At 38.6% G+C, this 20089-nt stretch overlaps 1 protein-coding gene across 1 annotated transcript in view; it reads left to right on the forward strand.

Moving 5' to 3' along the window:
* Positions 1–5763: 5763 nt before the first annotated feature.
* LOC106070395 (papilin-like) overlaps positions 5764–20089 on the forward strand; it is a 166020-nt gene continuing 151694 nt past the window's right edge. Inside the window, exon 1 of the mRNA XM_056023294.1 lies at positions 5764–6076. The gene's annotated coding sequence lies outside the window, so the exon portion shown is untranslated. The remainder of the gene's footprint in view (positions 6077–20089) is intronic.

Consider the following 20089-nt stretch of genomic DNA (forward strand, 5'->3'; position numbering starts at 1 on the left):
CATTGTTATATATTGATATTATTATAACTCCGCCATGCGCACCGACATCTAAGCTAGAAGGTGCGCACTGTGATAAACTAGACTGAGAAGGATGTCAACAGTAGGAAGAGAGGAGAACGATTTCCGCCCAAGTTGAGAACCGCAGTGAAAAGACTGTGCCTAAGAAAGATGATGTCTTGTGAACTTGTGATGTCGTGTAAATAAAGATATATGTGCCTCGTTGAGTTGCCTCACTTAAGTTATTACAATTTTTCCCTGCTTTCTCGTTTGGCTGTACAACCCAAAGAGAAAGCAGGGAAAAATTGTAATAAAGTTCATTGGCAAGATCCAGGACTTTTTGGATGCATTTGATGAACATGAGCAAGAACATAATGTTGAACAAAGTTGATGAAAGTGTATTGCAAGTAGAAGGCCAAATAGACCAAAGTGATAAAATTGTGTCGCAAGCAAAAGGAGGAATAAACTCGTTAGGGAAGGAGCAGTTGCCTGGTAAGGACTGTGGCTGCACAAACAGTGGTGATGGAAGCGCTGGGGATTGGAGCGCTGTCTGTGACTGTGTTGTGGGCTAGTCTGACGGGGATGACTTTCAGGGCGAGAAACGTGACAACGATTGCTGCGACGATCTCAGTGGGATTTACAGAATTGAAAGAAAAGAAACAAACATTGAACACTCTTTAAAAAAAGCGCATGAAAAAACAAACCAGTGCGCATTTAGTAAATTCAGCGTACAATGTGTAGGCTGTACCTTTAGGGTACTCAGGACCATCTCTCCTTATGTGTTCAGGTGTGTAACAGATGGGGGAAACATTGGAACAAAGTCTCTTACAATAGAATGTCAAGGTCCTCGGTTCGGAAGATGAAGTAAGGGTGAGAGCAGTTGTTTCTCATGGCTAAGCAAACACAGTTGCGACCTGCCATATATTGTCACATCTAATATGATCTCATGCAGACAAAAAGCGGTTATTTGCACCGGACTGCTTCTGTTTAAGTTTTCGCCTTCTAGGCCCGTCACGGCAAAGGCTTTTTTTAGGTCTAAATTGTGTGCGTTCTCCGTCTGTTTTAACACTCTGAAAGGAGTCGTTATTCTCGAGTTCGACATTCTGAGCTGTCAGTCCTTGTTTCTTGAACCCGGTGGACCGTAGCGTTTGACGTTCTGAAGCACAACCTTGGCCTTGGGAAATCCTGTTACAATTCCTCCGTAAATGACCTGGAGTGCTACAATTCCAGCAATGAAGGGTCTTTCTATTATGTCTTGATGTCCGATAATGTTCCCGTTCATTTAAAGCCTTCTCCACCTTTCTTCGGATCAGCCTCGGCAGATCTTCCTCTTCCGACACATGTAACGTCCGACAATACTGTATGTTCCTCGATGAAACTTCGGCCGCCTCGTAGGACATGGCATAGATGAGGGCTTCGTTGATTTTTCGTTTTCCGCTTATTCGGATTGCTTTCTTAGTTCCGAATCTCGCACTCCATCTATGAAAGCATCTGTAACCAGAACATCCAGAAATTCCCTTGTTGCCGATGGGTAAGCAAGACGGGCGAGACGCTCTATGTCTGCTGCTAATTCCTGTAATGTCTCTCCGTTTTTCTGTTGTTGATTCTTTAATTGCATCCTGAAAACTTCCTGCAGGTGTTCATTGCTGTATCGTAGTTCCATTGTTTTGACCATGGCATCGTAGTCTGTCCGATCCGTCATAGTATGTAACAATTCGGATGCCTTGCCTCTGAGTGCCAACATGAGACCAGTTGCTTTCTCTGCCTTAGTATTCCATCTGTTGATTTTCGCCGCCGCTTTGAATTGTAATCGATACACCGACCATGACACAGAGCCGTCAAACACCGGTGGTTTAATCTTCCCCTTCATTTCAGTCACAGTGACCCCTGCAACTTGTTTTTTTTTCCAGCTCCGCCTTCATTTCATTTCGTAATTGTTGAAATTCCTAATGGCATGCGTCTCAATTAGCCTGTGACAACCAGTCCAACTCCTGGCCTTCACGTGTGGTTCAGATATTGAGTTCCTTCGGATACATCAGCTGCGTGGAGAGGGGGTATTTGATGTCTGGTCGACATCGTTCCGACCACAGCTTATACCCAGGCAATCATCTCATTTCCAACAGATGATCCAGAGTCACTTCGCGACTGAAGGAGATCCTATTTTTTTATTTTTTTAATGCTAAAAGTCCTAAAGAAAGTGTAATTGTTGTGCTGCACCGTGTTTCTAAATTATTTTATTTTCGTGTCTTTATTTTATTTCTTTTTTTTATTATTATTATTTTTTTTTTGTTTTGTCTGGTTGGGGTCTGCTTGGGGTTCCCGTTAGCCCGGGTAGATTACAAGGACAGCATGTAAGTTTCTCATGTTTTCTAATGTTGACAATTAAGATATTGTGCAATGCGTGCATCACGGTCATGTTCTGCGTGGAGGGTGTTTTTGTCTGATGAGTTTTTCAAAAAGGAAAATAATTTATTTCTTTTTATTTATTAGCAAATATTTTTCTCTTTTTATTACTTTTTTTTCTTATTAAATATTTTTTCTTGTTTTTTATTTTAAAATCATTATAACTTTTTTTTTATCTTGTTACTCATTTTACTTGTTTGGTTTTTTTTTTAACAAAGCTTCTATTAACTCCCTTTGACCTTCTGTCTGCTAAGAAAGTTGGCACATCATTTTATCGGATCAGGCTGAATTTTTGCACAGTTATTCATCGACAGAGAAGATTATGATTAAGTTTATACTTTATGCAATCATTTATTTTACCTAAAAAATCATGAATTAATAAACAAAAATACTCAATTAGTCATTTAATTATTAATTATTGGTAGATAATTTTTTTTTATTAATTATTTATATTTTACTAGTAGGCCTATTTCTTTTTTTTTTTAAGGAAACCTCAGAATTTGCGCTATTTCAATTTAGCTTTGTCATCATCGGAATCCTTGGGACTCTTTTTTTTTTTTTTTTTTTTGGGGGGGGGGGAGCTTTTTATTTATTTTTTTATTAGTATATTTTTTTCAATTTTATTTGTAAAGTTTCGCATTTCACTAATATTAAATCATACAGCATTAAAGAGAAAATTTTAAACATAATTTACATATACATAATTACTTTTCAAAAAAGAAAATAATAGTCATGAAAAATTATTTTCCTTTTCTTATGCGTGTATATGTTTGTGTCCGACTGCTTCGTCTCAGTTCATTTTGGAATCTCCCAACCCGCCCACAGGACCTAGTGGAACACAGAGTGATGAATCTTGAGTGCGAACGTACAAGAAAACGTCTTGAGCAGACGTCATGCTAGTTCAGTTCTAGATGGACAGGAAATGCAGTTTTACTTTGAAAAATCCGTGATTGCGTGGGGCCCAGTTTGGGTAAGGATACGGATTATGAGCGAAAATGGCGATTCTGTATTAAAAAATAAATTAGTATTTGCATTTTAATCATTCGTTACTAAGTACAAAATCACGATCTAATTAACTTGACGAGATTTGCGTGTAGCAAAGTCATACAGTATATCATCAGAATTCTGTTTCCTACATTGATCACGCTCAATAGCAAGAATTAGCTAATTGTTCAATCTATCTTGGTGTATTGTTGACCTCAAGTAATTCTGCATTAGTTTGAGACGCGAGAAGTTTCTTTCACTAGATGTCACAGTTACGGGTACTGTATAATGCCGATTTTTTTTAAAAATGAGCGTAAGATTATCGTTTCCCATATTGAATTACAACCCAAAATGACAGTTTTTGTCTATATTTCAGGAGATTTTTTATGACTTAAAAGATTAAATAATTTCATGAGATTTCCAGGAATTTTTCGTATATTTAATTATTTTAAACCTAGAATTAGCGCGGGACCTATGAAAGTGTGGGGTCCAATGCGGTCGCATGGGTTGCAGTGGCCTAAGGCCGTCCCTGGCGCTCGGGTGGAAACGGTCGATAGAGGAGACGATTTGGTAAAAAAGGGAAAGCAAAAAAGAACCCCATTTGTGTTGCCTAAGGACCGAGTCCACTGGCTGGAATGGAAGAAAGCCCCAACAAATATGTCACTTTCCACACACTGTTCCTCAAAGGACCGTTTCTATGTCAGACACCATCACGGCTGATGTGGTACAAAGATAGACTATGGAGAAGTTTCAATGATTTTCTCCGCCTTTGGCCTCGCTTCTTTTTCGAACGCCATTGGTAATAAAGATGTAATACTTTACATCTGCTTTTAGTTAGCACTCCGCGCCTTCTCTTAAGTAAGGAGGTGGGGGAGAGTTGTCCCAAAGTTTGAAAATGTTGGGAGCAAGAGAAGTAGAGTACAAACAAAGCGTTTAACAAGCATGGATTACACGACCAATACATATATAGCATTACTGAGGCTCTGCGAACGCTTCCTTTAGAGTCATAAAGAGTTAGTAAGAAAAATTAACTCTGTTGCCATTTCGCCCTACTGGCATAGAGGAAAGTAGTTGGTAGCAGACGGCCTTTGAAAGAGACTGCTGGAGAACTCTCACAAAGGCTGAGAGACACACATTTCAGATCCAAAGAAAAGCTTTTATTGAAGACATACACAGAAGACGAAAGGAAAACTTACATAGATCGCCGGAAAACAAAGTCTTTGTCTGTACGAAATGAGTAAAAAAATATGCAGGATGCAACTGGGTTAGCGTTGCGATATAAAACACAGCACCCTTTCTTAATCTTCCGACTCGAAGACATTGCTATTGAATATTGCTCACAGACACTTGAGTCACCGTAAATATCAGGAATGGAATGTAGTTGGCCTTCTTCAATCGTAGAACGACTGTGGTTCATTTCGTAGAGCTTCGAATCTTGGTTAACGCTTGAATATTAAGTTTCGGGAGTCCCTGAGTCTACCAAACTTTAGTGGGTATTTTGCATTAGTAGTGAGAGAGTAAAGCGGTTGGTCTTCGTACTGGCCACATGACTATTTCGTTTACTGTAGACCGTAGAAACTTTAATACCTATACATTTACACCATCAGCCCAAAATTGGCATTGCTTAAAAGGTGTTCTTTTATTTACTTTGCTTTAGTTTACTTCACTAACTTTAGCATAAAGAAATTAGGCCATCCCCCCTCCCCCTTCTTTTTAATCCACCATTTACACCCCACACACACACACACACACACAGACAAACAGACAGACAAACAAATTCAAAAATCACGCATTGTTTGAAAGAAATTCTACTGAAGGAATTTCATTTTGTTTTCTTGTCTCTTTGTTTATATCTCTTTTTGTATGACTCGCTAACATAGTCCCCGACTCCACATAAGCCTGATACAACAGGGAGGAAAAAAAAAGGAGTGGGGCTAAAAGGAGAGCAGTTTCTCTTAGTTTCATAGTTCAGTTCTTGAAAGCAATTTTTCAACCTACCCCCCCCCCTTCCCCCCTCACTATTATTGTTGTACCTCCTGCACATGGATGTATCTCCCACGCCGCTAAAGATCTTTTTGTGTGTGTGTGTGTTAGCGCCCACGCGTCGCCCCAGGGCGCACGTTTACCAATGTTACCATAAGAGTGCAGTATGGCTTCATACAAAGTGTCAACGCAACTGTGCAGCGAGGCGACAGACGAACAGGAAAAGGGGGGAGGAGGAGGAGACTCAAGCACCGAATTCAGGACTTCGTGTCCCTCATGCAGCGCAGGTTGTTACTACAGGTTGTTGTGTCTGCCCCCCGCTGCCCCCAACCCCTCTCTCTCCTTAAAATTTTACTATCCTGGGAGAAAAAAAAACGCTTACTATCGCATCGCTAGCAGTTTACACGGGTTGTTACTTCCAAGCCAACGACCCCCGCCCAATCTCTTTCATTACGTAGCTTATTCGCATCTTCGTGAATGACATTTCCAATGTTTGAAATAGAGGCTGTACTAGATCTAGTCTGCGGGTTATCATAGTATCGTGCAGGATTGTATGTTTCAGTCAATCTGTGTTCAGTTTACCGCTTCTTTGAAGTAGGATATTAGGGATTGTGTTTAAGGATACATCTTCATAATTCAATATTCTTCCTGGAACTATATGCTTGATATTTAAACAACTGGCCTAGGAGATATACAGCGATAATCGAAGGTAAGCCATTTTTTTTTACATATCAACTCACTCTGTCTGTCTGGTACAAACTTTGAACACGTTATTTCTCCCACACCCATTCTCGGATCAAGTTGAAACTTTACACAATTATTTATTATACATAACGAAACACAAATGAAGAAAAATAATTAAAAAGTTAATAAATCAAATATGATAATTAATTATTTTTGTTTGGTACCAAAAAGGGAAATCAATCCTTCAGTATTGAGAGATATGCCTAAATGTGTGGAGTTAGGTTCTCTTGGATAATTGTATTAGTTTTTTCTCCTACACCCATGCTCGGGTCAAGTTGAAACTTTACGCAATTATTTATTATTACTAACAAAGCATGAATCAATAAACAAATTAATTAATTATTCAATTAACTATTGGTAAATAATCATTTTGTTACATATGGAAAAAGGGGGAATAAATTCTACATTATTGAAATATATAACAAACAAATGAAAATCCCTCTCTACCCAGAAGAAATGATGAAAATGATAGAGTGTAGAATAAATGAGAATTGGGCCAGCTCACATCCTAATTACAAGAAAAAGGATGCCAGTTATAAGGTGTCTAACATGATGATCAACGCACAATTTTTTTGAATCAAAACCGGACACAGCAGAACGAGGAAACATATGTTCCGGAAGCTAAAATTCGGAATATGCCCTTGTGGAGCATCACCAGAGAATGCAAACCATGTCCTTCAAAGCTGCATACTATTCAATAGGTCCCAAAACCGTCCTATAGAAAAAAAAAACTATATAGAGAACTGCCTGATCTGGAAACCACTGCGCGGTTCAACTCATATATAAGATTACTGATCTGAATCCTCCAACATGAAAAATGAGAACAAAAAAAAAAAAGAAGACTTTTCATATTAATTCAACAATTAAACTGCAAGGTTTACTTGTGGAACTCTGAGAACATTCGTTCGGATTGAAGCCGCTACTTAAACTACTACTTTATCAACCACAAAAAGAATCTTTTATTTTCTACGTTAGCGATATCCCTTGGGCGTGCCAAATAAAACACAAAATCACAGATCTTCCGGAACTCTGAGCAATACGTTTTTATGAAACACCATTGAATTCACTAACACTTCTTAATGAAGGAAGGAGGCTGGCAGAACACGTTCAACTGACTTCTGTAAATGAAGTTTTGTGTTTAATTTTTATATCAGAAGATAAGAAGAGGACAAGGCCGCAAAAATGTCAAAATTCTTGAGCATACAAAGTTCTCTGGTGAGCTCCTTCGAATTAAGACTGGCTGGAGACCAATGAAACAGCAAGTCAAGTTCTTACTGCTGTCCAGGCCATAGACTTGAATCTCTGCTGCTTTCTAGCAGGCAACTTTTGTGGCAAGGCAGACCATTAGTAGTCAAGATCGGGGAAAATCAGAACCGGAGATAAACATATACACACAAACACACACACACCTTCTCTTTCTTTCCTCTCTCTCTCTTTCTTTCCTCTCTCTCTTTCTTTCCTCTCTTTCTCGATCTAAAGGTGGGGATGAGCGAAAGGACGGGAGAGCGATCTTCTTTCCTCTCTCCCTTTCTTTCTCTCTCTCTTCTTCCTCTCTCTTCTTCCTCTCTCCTTTTTCCTCTCCTCTTTCTTTCCCTCTCTCTTTCTTCCTCTCTTCTCTCTCTCTCTCTTTCTTTCCCTCTCTCTTTCTTTCCTCTCTCGCCTTTCTTTCATCTCTCCCTTTCCTCTCTCTCTCTCTTTCTTTCCCCTCTCTCTTTTTTTCCTCTCGCTCTTTCTTTCATCTCTCCCTTTCTTTCCTCTCTCCCTTTCTTTCATCTCTCCCTTTCTTTCATCTCTCCCTTTCCTCTCTCTCTCTCTTTCTTTCCCCTCTCTCTTTTTTTCCTCTCTCTCTTTCTTTCATCTCTCCCTTTCTTTCCTCTCTCCGTTTCTTTCATCTCTCCCTTTCTTTCCTCTCTCTCTCTCTTTCTTTCCTTTCTCTCTCTCTTTCTTTCCTCTCTCTTTCTTTCCTCTCTCTCTCTTTCTTTGCTCTCTCTCTCCCTTTCTTTCCTCTCTCTCTCTTTCTTTCCTCTCTCTTTCTTTCCTCTCTCTCTTTCTTTCCTCTCTCTCTTTCTTTCCTCTCTCTTTTTTTCCTCTCTCTTTCTTTCCTCTCTCTCTTTCTTTCCTCTCTCTCTCTTTCCTCTCTCTTTCTTTCCTCTCTCTCTTTCTTTCCCCTCTCTCTCTTTCTTTCCTCTCTCTTTCTTTCCTCTCTCTCTTTCTTTCCTCTCTCTCTCTTTCTTTCCTCTCTCTTTCTTTCCTCTCTCTCTTTCTTTCCTCTCTCTCTCTTTCTTTCCTCTCTCTTTCTTTCCTCTCTCTCTTTCTTTCCTCTCTCTCTTTCTTTCATCTCTCCCTTTCTTTCCTCTCTCCCTTTCTTTCCTCTCTCTCTTTCTTTCCTCTCTCTCTCTTTCTTTTCTCTCTCTCTTTCTTTTTTTCCTCTCTCTTTCTTTCCTCTCTCTCTCTCTTTCTTTCCTCTCTCTTTCTTTCCTCTCTCTCTTTCTTTCCTCTCTCTCTTTCTTTCCTCTCTCTCTCTTTCTTTCCTCTCTCTCTCTTTCTTTCCTCTCTCTCTCTCTTTCTTTCCTCTCTCTCTTTCTTTCCTCTCTCTCTCTTTCTTTCCCCTCTCTCTCTTTCTTTCCTCTCTCTCTTTCTGTCCTCTCTCTCTTTCTTTCCTCTCTCTCTTTCTTTCCTCTCTCTCTCTTTCTTTCCTCTCTCTCTCTCTTTCTTTCCTCTCCCTTTCTTTCCTCTCTCCCTTTCTTTCCTCTCTCTCTTTCTTTCCTCTCTCTCTTTCTTTTCTCTCTCTCTTTCTTTCCTCTCTCTCTTTATTTCCTCTCTCTCTCTTTCTTTACTCTCTCCCTTTCTTTCCTCTCTCTTTTTCTTTCCTCTCTCTTTTTCTTTCTTTCCCCTCTCTCTCTTATTCTTTCCTCTCTCTCTTTCTTTTCTCTCTCCCTTTTTTTCCTCTCTCTCTTTTTCTTTCCTCTCTCTCTCTTTCTTTCCTCTCTCTCTCTTTCTTTCCTCTCTCTCTCTTTTTTTCCTCTCTCTCTCTTTCTTTCCTCTCTCTATTTCTTTCCTCTCTCTCTCTCTTTCTTTCCTCTCTCTCTTTCTTTCCTCTCTCTCTTTCTTTCCTCTCTCTCTTTATTTCCTCTCTCTTTCTTTCCTCTGTCCCTTTCTTTCCTCTCTCACTCTCTCTCTCTCTTTCTTTCCTCTCTCTCTTTCTTTCCTCTCTCTCTTTCTTTCCTCTGTCCCTTTCTTTCCTCTCTCTCTCTCTCTTTCTTTCCTCTCTCTCTTTCTTTCCTCTCTCCCTTTCTTTCCTCTCTCTCTTTCTTTCCTCTGTCCCTTTCTTTCCTCTCTCTCTCTCTCTCTTTCTTTCCTCTCTCTCTTTCTTTCCTCTCTCTCATTTTGTATTTTCTTGGACCGGTGTCTCTAATAGTCCTAAACATCTTAGATACCTAACCAGAGGGATCGAGTTTGAATTCTGATGTAGACCAGAACAATTAAATCTTGGTGTGTCTCTAGCTGAATCGTATCTGCAGCTCTGCAGCTCTTCACCTGCTGCCAGATTCCCCTACCCCCCACAAGTCCACAAAAGATATTGAATCAGTGTGCACTGAGTATGTTAGAATATATAAGGCATGCTATCTAAAAACAAAACAAAAGTACACGTTGAACTTAAGAAAAACTTTATGCCAAAATTAAATTTAAAAAAAACACTCCATTTCACTGTCCAATAATTGCTGACATTTCACCCGTCGCCGTCTCTTACATATTTATTTCTTAACATTCTCTCTCTCTCTCTCTCTCTCTCTCTCTCTATATATATATATATATATATATATATATATATATATATATATATATATATATATATATATATATATATATATATATATATGTCTATATATATAATTCTCTTCATGGCTCAAGAGTTTGGTAACCAAGTAATGGAAAGATCACTTTTATATTTCTGCAAGTCGGACGGACTACAGTTACCCCACGTAATTTTAGAGGCGAAAAAAAGGAGGGGTGGAGGAGAACATGTAGTATTCACCCGTCACTAAATAGCAGGGCCGGACTTAACCATTTAGACCAAGAAGTCATGGAAAGAGAACAAGTAATTTACCATGTATTCACCCGTCAGTCTAGTTGCTGCATTAAAACAGAAGAGGGAACAACAGAGTTTTTTACAATCGAGACAGGTGTGAGACAGGGGTGCATCTTATCTCCCTTCCTTTTCCTCCTAGCCATCGACTACATAATGAGGAGAGCAATGAACCAGACTGCCTTTGGTATTCCATGGCATGAACAACTCCGATTGACGGACTTGGACTTTGCTGATGATGTTGCACTACTCGGGGCTACAAATAAATGCATTCAAGAAATGACGGAGAACCTAGACAGAGAGGCACCCAAAATTGGCCTCCGCATAAACTTGGATAAGACTAAAATTATGCGAGTGGGATATAAGGCAAAGGGTGTCCCCGTCAGACTTGGCGAGTCAAAGCTTGAAGAGCTGGACAAGTTCACGTACCTTGGCAGCATCATAACAAATGATGGAGATGCTTACCATGATGTAGCGTGCCGAATAGGAAAGGCAGGGAGCATTTTCCAAAGGCTGCAGCCTATTTGGACTAGCCAAGCCATTGGACTCGAGACAAAAATACACCTTCTCAACACAATCGTCATTCCAACTGCTACATATGCATGTGAGACGTGGAAGTCATCTGTCAAAATTGAGAAAAGACTAAATGTGGCTCAACAGAGATGGCTGAGACGGATTTTGGGAGTCAGTTACACAGACCGGATCTCAAACAAGGAAATCCTATGCCGAACTGGGAGTCGAACACTTAGTGAGGTTGTGACTGAGCGTCGCATGAGGTTTGCGGGACAAGTTCTACGTCAAAATGAATTACGCACACCAAGAGTTGCGATAACATGGAAGCCAAAACGAGGAAAGCGCAAACAGGGACGTCCTCGTATTACCTGGCGACACACCTTCATGGAGGACCTCAGAACAGTGGACACCAGATGGGAAGAGGCTTCAGACATTGCCAGTGACAGATCATTATGGAGACAGCTTGCCGCCCAATGCGCCGAACGGCGCGGGAGGACCTAAGTCTAAGTAAGTCACCCGTCACTAAATAGCAGGGTCGGATTTAACCATTGTGGGACCCAATGCGAAACGGAATTCGCGGCGTCCAGTTTGGGTAAGGATACGGATAATAAGTGAAAATTATATTCATTCCTTACTACGTACAGAATTACTACACTTGCCTTTTGTGTAGCGAAGTCATACAATATATCATAAGAATTCTGTTTCCTACATAGATCACGCTCAATAGCAAGAATTACCAAATGTTTCAATCTATTTACGAGAATTGTTGACCTTCATTAATTCTTCATTAGTTTGAGGAGCGATAAGCTTCTTTCACTAGATTCCACAATTACGGGTATTGCATAATGCCGTTTTTTTGTATCGCGCGTAAGATTGGCGTTTTCCATATTGAATGACACCCCAAAATGACAATTTTGTCTATATATTTCAGGAGATTTGTATGAGTTTTCAAAAAATTTTAATAATTTCTGGATATTTCCAGGACTTTTTCGTATATTTTGCAATTTCTGATTTCCTGGAGCTCCTGGTAAATCGACAGGAGGCCGCGGGAAATCTGTTATAAGTTATAAAATGGTTTAATTTGATAATTTATACACCTAGAATTAGCGCGGGTCCTATTAAAGTGCAGGGCTTACTGTGGTCGCATAGGTTGCTGTGGCCTAAGGCCGCCGGCCCTGCAAAATAGCGGCGTATGCTACGCCGCCGGTCGACTAGTATAGGTAATTTCTGTACCATATAGTGGGACAGCCACATCAGTTTGTTCTACAGACATTTTTTTTTTTTTTTTTTGAAAGTGAATGCCGAGCTATTTGTTTAAAACCTATTCTTCGCCAAAACTGTCTTATAATGTTTCAACCTGTCTCAATCTCTAGACTAGTAGTAGCCATTGTTAAAACAATGCATATCAAATTTATCAGTTCTCTGACTTTTAAAATGTGTCTCTCTGAAGACACTCGTTGCGTTCATCCAAGGAAGCCCTGGAGAAAACTTGAAGTGTCTGCTGAGGACAAAAGATAATCATCCAACTCTTTCATGTTAGGTTCTCAATTACACGCAAGAGCTGCTACTTGAAGATTAGGTTATCTCTATGAAAAGTCCAATTTCTTTATTTCACCTTTTTTGTCCACATTTGTATGACCCAATGATCTAATTGTAAGTCCACTTCGTTATTGATAGACCCACAACAGATACACAGAAACGCAAGCATTCTAGAACAAAAGCGATTTATGACAGTAGAATGTTAATGAATAGTAACTTGATCTAAGGAAAAGATTTTTTTTCCTTAAACTTTAAAGAGATTTCACTTTAAATAAACCACTGTCAAGGACGCTTAATCGATTTTCAAAATTGTCAACCCAATAAAAGTTACAAACAGAAGAGACTTAAAAAAAATTTCATACTACAATACTACCACAATCACTATATACATACACACCTCTTTTATAAACGGCTTATCATCAATTCATTTGTTTAATACACCGGATACACCGAAAAGTGTACCATTTATAGGCCTTTCGCCATGTATGAAAATCTCCAATAACATCTTAATTTTATTTAATTTCATGTTTGCAAGTGTACATTCATCTCATTCTTGACCAAATATAAAACTTGAAATCTCTCATTCCACTATTTCACTCACAAGACGTCAACGGGGCATACGCAGTATTATCATTCTCTGTCATTAATCTCGATCTGGCAGTACCAGATATTTACTATTTTTTTAATTGTATCAATACGTTTTTTTTAAAATTGAAATCAACAAGTATTACATTGCAAGAAAAATAACAATATATGATACAAGAGCTAATCAGTATTACAAAACTTAAAAAACAAAAACAAAGCAATTTTGGTTATTACGAAAGGCTATCTACAGTAATAAACAAGTAATACAGTTGTAATAATAAAATTGAAAGCATAGCACTATGTTTAGCTTTCAACAGAGAAAAAAAAAAGACTATTATAAGACTTTTCTTAATATTGCTGTAACCCTGCCTATCACCAGTGCTTGTGGTGCGTACGAGCGCACTATTGAACCAGAAGACGCTGGGAGAGTGGAAAGACTGTGTATCAAGTCGGAATTGTTCTGAACTAAAAAGCCGTCAAAAATGTATGCTGCCTGAAGACTGTGGTAAGGACCTGGGGCGAAGCTGGGAAGGCTGTCCTTGCTCCGTTTTTAGGTTTGCTGGGGAAAGGACTGGTAGAATTAGGAACAAGACTCTTTTACTGTAGAGGGCTGTTATGTGTTAGCCCTAGTGAATGAACACACTTATTTATTTACTGTAGAAGTTGCCTGACTTAGATTGACTGCAAAAGATATTTCCTACAATGAAGTGTTACAGCTACTTGAAGGCTAAGCTTATTAGAACACAGAGAAAGCTTATGTAGCTAGATGCTTCACTGGACAGCAAACAGCACATCTCAACCTTACACCATAACAAGAAATGAGTTCAATTCCTACCTTTACTATTTTAACTGTGAATAGACCTTGTTTTTAATAACTTAACTAAAAATTTAGCTCTTGTGGTATGAAGGGAGAGTAATCCTTGAGGTATTACGGGCACGACATGGCCTAAAATGTACCATGAGCCAAAAAAACTAAAAACTCAAACTCAAACCCTACAGCATTTGAAAAGTGTTTAAAGTTCTAATCTTAGATTGCTGAACATTGGATTAAATACTTAAACAAATGCGTTCTCTCAAGATTTATTGAATCTGTTTAATCCTTTCTTGGGTCCCCTGAACCGATTGGATGTCACAGATTACGGTTAGCGATCGTCGTAAAAAATGTCACACTGATTCTTTCATAGTTTAGAGACACTGAATAACTTGTGTTATCGTATATCAAGAAATAGGTTTGTAAATATTGAAACAATATTTACTTTACCTGAAAAGATTTAAGAAGTGGGGAGATGAAAGATTATATAAAAAAAAACTGAACCAATTTACGCGCTTTGATAATAATGTGAATTATATTTTAATTTCACAAGCGACCATTCCTGTAAAATGGGAATTTTTTTTAATTCTCTACGGTCGTCGGTCGTCTGGAGACGCTGTGCCTGAGCGTTAAAGTGCTAGGCTTCTGTTGTAATAGAATAGATTTATTATGTAACGCTCAGTGGTAAGGCGCCTTGCAATATTAAAGCATTACAAGAAACAGAATGAGAAGTCATAGACCACCATCAGCTTTTACAAAAAAGGAATCCATACTTGCTATTAGCAGCATTCGTCAACTCCTATTTCAATTGATATATGAAAATATAAAAAAATAGCATTAATCTTTACTGACGTATTGAGAAACAGAGAAACCAATACAGAATATTGTGATAACTAATGATTGAAACCCAGGTTGAGTTATCTCCGTCTGTGGGTTATAACAAACACAATGTTTCTGAACAGTGAATACAAGCTCGCCTCCTGTTGACGTATAGTGATACGTCTATAGCTATCAAGAGCTTACTGATAATGCCAATTACATTTAGAAAGTATTGTAGAAGTAACTGCAGTTGTTTCCTAGATTACATAGTTGACTATATAATCTAAGGTTGTGTAGTCTTTAAGTATTCTCTTGTTTGTTCCCCCCTGGCGACATACGTCAAACAGGGGGAGGGGAGTGGAGCTATAAGGTAGTGTCACAACATTTTTAAAATTTTTCCCCCTTCAAGTTAAAGTGGGAAGGGACGCGATAGAAGGTCGTTGGTATTTCTTAAATCTGTGTCGTCAGCATCTTACACAACGTAGACTTCAAACAGGGGCAGTGAACGTGTGCCTTGGACAACGTTATTTTCAGAGGCGTAGTCCCTTTTTTTTAAATGGGAGGAAGTGTGGAGGTTAAAGAAGAGTTACAGAAGTTTTCTCGCTGGCTTTAATTTCTTACACGTTACTATCTGGCCATGATGTATGCGCTTCGGATTGCTGTCACGGTGGTCCAGAGTTCAAACCCTCCCGCTGTCTGAGATGAACGATTGGCAAAGGAAAGGAAGGCTTGGGCCTCTAGTAGAAACCTAGCGAGAAACCCTTCTGTTCGGCGTAGGACCTCATAGCCCCCATACAGGTCATGTGACTGCAGGTACGTTACCCCTGACTCTTGTAAATACATGCACCACACTGTTTCCTTCGACTGTCCACGTTTGTGCAACGTCCTTCGTGAATAATGCTCATTTTATAAGTAACGTCCGAAACGTCAAATGAAACGAAAACAAATAACCTCCCCTTCAAATTGCTTAAAAAAAATTGTGCAACCTTGCTTGTTTCTGGTCATTATGACTTAAATACCAAAAGTTATAATTTTGAGAATCTGCAAAACTTGTATAAGAAATACATTAGAAAAGGAAAATACTTTCCAATGTATTCGGCTACAATGTCAATTAACATTAATTCTGCACTGTGAGCAGATTTATGCACCAAAACCAGGCAAGCTTAAAGGTACTAGAGAACATTGACTTAAAAAGTCATCCCTTCTAAAGAAAAACACAGATTCGAATTCGACTATATTTAAACATAACAGGACTTTGCAGAATGTGCGTTAAAAACTCTCCACGACTGTGTCTAGTTGGTGTCCCACGTTTATAAATTGTAGGTCATAATAGAAGTGACTGACATTTGCTGTTTTAAATGGATGTCATCAGAGCAGGACTGGGCAGAGAGAGAGAGAGAGAGAGAGAGGGAGGGAGGGAGAGAGAGATTCATTGTACACTTACAAAATGTTACATTAAACGCATTAACATTTGACCCACAGTGGCCCTGAGCATTTGGAATGTTCCCGCTAATCCAGTTCCCGCGACAACTTCAGTTTCATTTCACACTTTGTTTTCACGTAATGATCCGTTTCAGTAAATTCGTTTTGACGACCTGGGAAATAATATTTACAGTTTTATGAAATAGAGGTGGAGGGAGAGGGAGGGAGTAAGTCTCTTTTTTACGTCTTGGTGCACTCTTTTTTTTTACTCCCCCCCCCACTGTAGTACATTTTTTCCCCTCACTGACTAATAGCTCTAGAAAAAAACTAGACAAAGTAGTCTCATTCTAGAGATCAGAGTCATACTTTGAAACCTGTTTAGTCAACTTGAAAATGTTGACCAGCGTGTTTCAGAGTTGGCAGAATTGTAGAGCTTACAATGTGGTACTACGACTAACGATAGTTGCTTGATTGTGTGGTATGCGCTTTGGGCTTCCGTTCTCAAGGGTCCCTGGTTCGAACCCTGCTGGCTGCCATCCTTCCCCTTCCTGTGAGTTTTCTGAGCTAGGACATACTAATCTGATAGAGCCTCGAAAAAGTCAGGTGACCATGGAGTTTGTATTGGCGTCTGCTATTTTAGTCGATTTGAGACATATTGGAAGTTATGACAACGTTTGAAACTAATGGTAAAGTAACTTTGGTCTAGAATTTCTTCTAAAGTTGAACATCGACTCGACTATACGTTACAACCCAAAATCACATTATTCCAGGATAGCCCTATTTATTAATAACCACTACCCTTATGCTATGAAAATAAAGATGTGCCCCCCCCCCCCCAAAAAAAAAAAGGGGGGAAATAAAGTTATAACGAATTGTTTTTGAGTCTAGCGATCAGAGAATATTCCAATCTTTTTTTTTTTTTTTACTGGGTTGCCACTTGTGAGCTATTCAGGCCTGATTCATTTGTCTTCTAGGGTCGGTTTTAGACTTAACGCAGTTTAAATATCTCTTGAAGATACGCCTTACATTCAGTTCATTAAAAAAAGTTTTTTTCTTGAATAAAATCATTGTGCAGGCAAAGCCAGTGTCCCTAATTTAGTATTATAACTTATAGTATAATGTTTGCACCTTTTAATAGCTCGCTGCAGGGATCATGTCTGGATAGCGCCATGCTGAGAATTCCTGGGATTCCATAAGCTCACTGCGGGGAACACTGTAACTTTTTAATGAAGGGATCATTTTTAGGGTCATAATGCAGGGATCTTACTTACTACTGCTTTAAACCAGCTACCCCCCCCACCCTTACTAACCATTTTTTTCCCACGTGCGAAGTATGGTGATTTTGTTTTTATGATGTCGGACGGAAATGACCTGAGCTGGTGTGTTCATGTCTTGGTTAATGTGTATAAAAACTTAGTTGTGATTTTTTTAAATTTGTTGACTGATGGTTGTGGATTGTTTTCTTTGATTTGTGTTAGAGAATAGGGATATGTAAATTTCAATTGGAGTACTGTGAAATTATTTCTTTTTACCGGGAGTATTGATTGATTATAGTTGGATTGTGTTTCTGCAATCAGGGATATACCGGCGACCCAAGAATCGGTGAGTTATTTACTTAAGTTTACCCCCACGTCATAACAATACCTGTGTACAGGAATATAATCTTACAGGTCAATGCAAGGGATTGTATTATATGAGATAAGAAGATAAGAAGATTCTTGTCTAATAGTTTAATACAGGTATATATATATATATATATATATATATAGGCCAAACGAGAATCCACTGCCGAGGACACTTAGACGGCGAAAAGAAAATCTAAATAAACCACCGACCGAGAATGGTTATGTATCATGTATCTGTCATAGCTGGTTGTGGCAAAGTATGTAGGTCGCAATGGGGCTTCGGATTTGAAGACAATCCTTATTATATTATCTTTATATATATAAAGAGAGAGAGAGAGAAAGTCATGCAGAATGAGAGAGAGAGAGAGAAAGAGTTTGTTTTAGGGTTAGGATTAGGAAGGGGGGGGGGGCCTTCCTATCTTGAAAACTTTACCCTGTTTGCTTGGCCTGTCTTTCTACGCCGTCCTGGCTCGATGGCACACACATAAACAGAAATGAGAACCCCTCCTTCTAATGCTATTGATGTAACCCGAGAACGTAGAACACCTGTAGGTCTGAAGACTTAAGATATATTTTTTTCTGTCTGTTCTCAAAGGTCAAGTGGAACACGACGCTTGACAACTTGTTTGTTTTTTACCAGACCTCCAGATTTTTTTTTTTTTCGCATTCAAAAAACAATTAAAAATTATTTTTTTCATATAATGATTATGAGCAAAAAATGTTAAACTGGATATCCGGGTTAACAGTTTAACAGCTAACAATAACAATCCGATTCAAGCAGCGTGGACATTGTTGGCTGAGATCAAGTAACATAATTCAAAAGGAATTGTTCCATTCGATAGTTAACGATTGAATCTAAATGTAGTGATAGTTTAATTATTACTTGCCTTTTTTTTTTCTTTTTGTTTAAAACTATGCGTTAATAATTCATTTATATATATATAGGGAGCGATAAATCACCTTCATCTTGACCTACTAACTAGTCTTTTGGACCATGGACCAGTGGGGCACCGCACAACTCGACCATCTTTCTCCACTTCTCTTTGTCTTTTGCCAGGATTAGAGTCTCTGTCACTAAAGGTCCGTGTTGTCCTCCCATCGCTTCTATCCCTGGTGCTGTCCCCTGCAGAAACGACTTAAGAGTGCCCTGGGAATCTCATTCTATGGCCGTACAATCTTAACTCGCTTATATCCACTCTGTCTGTCTGTCTGTCTGTCTGGTTAAAGTTTTGAACACGTTATTTCTATCAAACACATTCTCGGATCAAGTTGAAACTTTACACACTATTTTATATTCCCTAATAAACATAAAAAAAAAATAAAAAATTAGTCAAATTAATTATTTTGTTTGATATCAAAATAGGGAAATAACTTCTATATTATTGAGAGATATAGTTGTAAAAAAATGAGAATTTGTTTCCACTTAGATAAGTTTCGTTTTTTTGTAAAGTATTTTTTTTAATACTTGCTTGTTTAACAGTGGTAACAAAGTCATCACAAGGGCAGTAACGCGATTATGGCTCTAGTTAGGATTTAACCGTTTTGTAATATGGTCTTTGTATGTGAAGTGTTGAATCCGTCTATAACGTCTCAATTCCATGGCTATATTTGATCTTCCTGTCTAGTTCTACTGCTAGTCAGGGTTAGGGTCACTGGTTCGAGCCTCGGTCGGCGCAGTCCCTTATTTTCGTAGCATTTAATTCACTACTTTCTCTCTTACAAACTTGGTCCCTGGTGCTGCTATTCATGTATGTTCAATATATGTATGTATCACATAGGGTTAGATAAGCAGGCATACAGGAATGTCGCCATGAATTAGGAGCGCATTAATTTTATTTATTTTTTTTTTGCTTGTCTCTCTAAATTGTCTTGAGCTGCGCAAGCGGATATCCAATAAACAGCTTTAACTACCAAACCGTAGACCAAGTGCGAGAATATAAATACCTAGGTACAACCATCAACAACAAACTGAAATTGAGTGAACACTTTCAAAACCTTTACACCAAAATTCATCAACAACTCTTCCGTTTTAGAAAGCTGAAAAAAAAATTAAATCGACAAAACAATAATAAAACTTTTCTATACAGCAACCATCAGCAGTCTAATTAACTTTGCCATCACCTGCTGGTACGGTAATACTTCACTGGCACAAAGACATAGACTAAATAGACTAATTAAGATTATATCACTCGAACACAGCTACCATCTGTTGAAGAACTTTTTGATGAAAGATGCCTTTCCAAAACACACACCATCCTTAAAGACAACCTGCACCCATTAAACAACTGTTACATAAGATCTGAACGAAGTGGTCGTCTCCTTTCCATTAGGACTAAAACAGAAAGATTTAAAAACTCCTTTATCCCACTTTCGGTCAGAGTGTCAGAAGGTCATCTGTCGTCATCGAGAAGTACATAGAAGTCTAATTCATAAAGCGCTGGTTGTGAGTGTGTATGTGTTTCGTGAGTGAATGTTGTTCGTACTTGCGTCTATATTGTTATTGTAACAGTAGTTACACTGAGGTGGTCAATTGTAGTCAAACTGAATTTCCATTTAATTGGACCATTAAAAATTAAC

This window comes from Biomphalaria glabrata, chromosome 3 (genome assembly GCF_947242115.1).
Source record: "Biomphalaria glabrata chromosome 3, xgBioGlab47.1, whole genome shotgun sequence".
Classification (NCBI taxonomy): Eukaryota; Metazoa; Mollusca; class Gastropoda; family Planorbidae; genus Biomphalaria; species Biomphalaria glabrata.